The 2,281-nt window shown below is 30.8% G+C and overlaps 1 long non-coding RNA gene across 1 annotated transcript in view; it reads left to right on the top strand.

Moving 5' to 3' along the window:
* Positions 1–1,314: 1,314 nt before the first annotated feature.
* The window catches only part of LOC137637114 (uncharacterized), a 2,266-nt gene continuing 1,299 nt past the window's right edge, over positions 1,315–2,281 (top strand). The window contains exons 1-2 of the long non-coding RNA XR_011043395.1: positions 1,315–1,376; positions 2,057–2,247. This is a non-coding gene — a long non-coding RNA (uncharacterized lncRNA). The remainder of the gene's footprint in view (positions 1,377–2,056; positions 2,248–2,281) is intronic.

Below are 2,281 nucleotides of genomic sequence, written 5' to 3'. Positions count from 1 at the left end.
GTATGCTTAGTTATATAAGTTTATCTGGGTAAAAATATCCTATTATAAGGTAGCCTAGGTTTAGTTAGGTTAGGTATGCTTAGTTATATAAGTTTATCTAGGTAAAAATATCCTATTTTAAGGTAGCCTAGGTTTAGTTAGGTTAGGTATGCTTAGTTATATAAGTATATGTGGGTAAAATATCCTATTTTAAGGTAGCCTAGGTTTAGTTAGGTTAGGTAAGGCTATCTAATATTCTTTAATGTCTTTAGGTAACTATCAGGTTAGGTTATTTATCATATAACTAAGTTCTTGTTGGGCATTATATAAAACGACATTAGGTGTGCTATATGGTCCTAAGGTAATCCAATAGAAATGAAAATGAAGGCAATGTCTGCTGCATGTGGCTCTATCATGTTCCTTTAAAGGAACATTCAGTTTTTGGGTTCATTACTCTCAAGTATGTACCATAAATTGATAGAAAATTTGAGAAATCAAATGAAATGAGAAATAATGATTTACATATGGTCTCACAATTGGGCTAACCTATATTTTCCGTTATTTTTCGTGTTATCCTGTACACCTTGTAATCACATGAAAGAGTAAATCTAACTGAAAATGGAAATGGTTGTCACAACCTCTGATACAATTATATGATCAAAGGCTTGTTTCTTTATAAAGTTTAGCTCATCTACGACTATTGAATGTTACTATAAGACGTCTAACAAACATCAAATGATCTTAATTAATGCAAGAGTTTTAAATTCGTTGAGATTTCTATTTCCCTTATTGTTTACAACCATGACGTCATAGAAAAATATATTCAGACAAATGGAGTTCGTCATTTTGACTGCAGACTTCATTCCTTTATCTTGAAGAGTTTTGACATGCAAATTGGTAAGCTAAAATCTTAAACCTTTACCATTCAGTTATGAAATATATTGACAAAGTTTTGACATAAATCAAATCACTGTTGGTCGTTTAACTGATCAGCAAAAATAGATAAAATGTAAGGAATTTAGCTGTTTGGATATTCTGTATATATATATATATATATATATATATATATATATATATATATATATATATATATATATATATATATATATATATATATATATATATATATATATATATATATATTGTATACATAACATTATGCTAGCTTAGTAATGTCAAATAATATTTATTTTGTCTTTTTCGAGTAGTTTCCCCTTAACTGTACTTTCATAGCATTTACTCTGTAATCCTTGTTTGAACAGTGATTTTGTTTGTATTTAGTTCTCCTTGCTGGAGTGAAGTTTAGTCTTCTTTGGAAGTTAGAATTTGTATTAGATTTAGATTCACTTGTTCTGTGGAAGTGTTAAGGATTACTCTCAAAGGATCAGCAGTATTTAGTAAGTTGTCCCAGCAAGAAACTTTATTTTATGTCTTTACTGTATTGTATTAGCATTTTTCGTTTGTGATAGGTGGTGTTTTGGTATTTGCATGTACATGGTTTATTTATTTGTTTATATCTTGTGCCATCAGAGAAGTAACCCCTTTTAGTTCAGTGTCTTGAAGTTTAAGGGTCGAATTACCTATTTATTTTAATCTAACCATGCTGGTTAAGAACCTCTGAGGCTGCTTGTAAGTAGTAAAAGCTGCTCACTGAATATATTCGAAGGAGCATTCGTAACTTTTTAAAACTAACAAAAATAGTGTCGAATATGCTCTTACTTTGATTAACTATTTTGTCAAGTGGGTTAAATGTGTCACTTAAGAGAATAGTCTTTTAGCAATTGTTAGAAGTATCCCATTAGACTTTGCAGATTTTATAATATAAAAGGAATTTTAATTAACATTACACACCTGGAAGATTTTAAACCCTAAACTAGTTGTGAATCTCATGAAGATATTATATGAAGATAGTGGAAATTAGTTTTAACATTACCGCTTAAGATGGAATTAAATTCTTACTACCAAAGAAGATTGACTGTAATTCCGACCTTCTAATCTTGCAGGACCTTCAATACATTTACCAGGTCCCTCAGCGTGGTATTTATGCTGTTATTGAGTTTGATTAATATTATTTCAGATTTACCGCTACCTTCACCTGCGGCTTCACATATGGTATTGAAGCCTGGGAGTAATCCAGTCTGTCGGAGGGAGACCATACAATTACTTTCTTAAGACAGAAGCTATGGAACTTCTTACTAGTTTCTTATATGGAATGAGATGGCGGAACAGTGACACCTGGTTCTCGCCCTGCATCCTAGTCCAAAACCAGTTAAGTGTTCTTGTCTATTATCTACATAATTTT

Source organism: Palaemon carinicauda, unplaced genomic scaffold (genome assembly GCF_036898095.1).
Source record: "Palaemon carinicauda isolate YSFRI2023 unplaced genomic scaffold, ASM3689809v2 scaffold54, whole genome shotgun sequence".
NCBI classification, from domain to species: Eukaryota; Metazoa; Arthropoda; class Malacostraca; order Decapoda; family Palaemonidae; genus Palaemon; species Palaemon carinicauda.
This window is presented reverse-complemented; position numbering and strand designations above follow the sequence as displayed.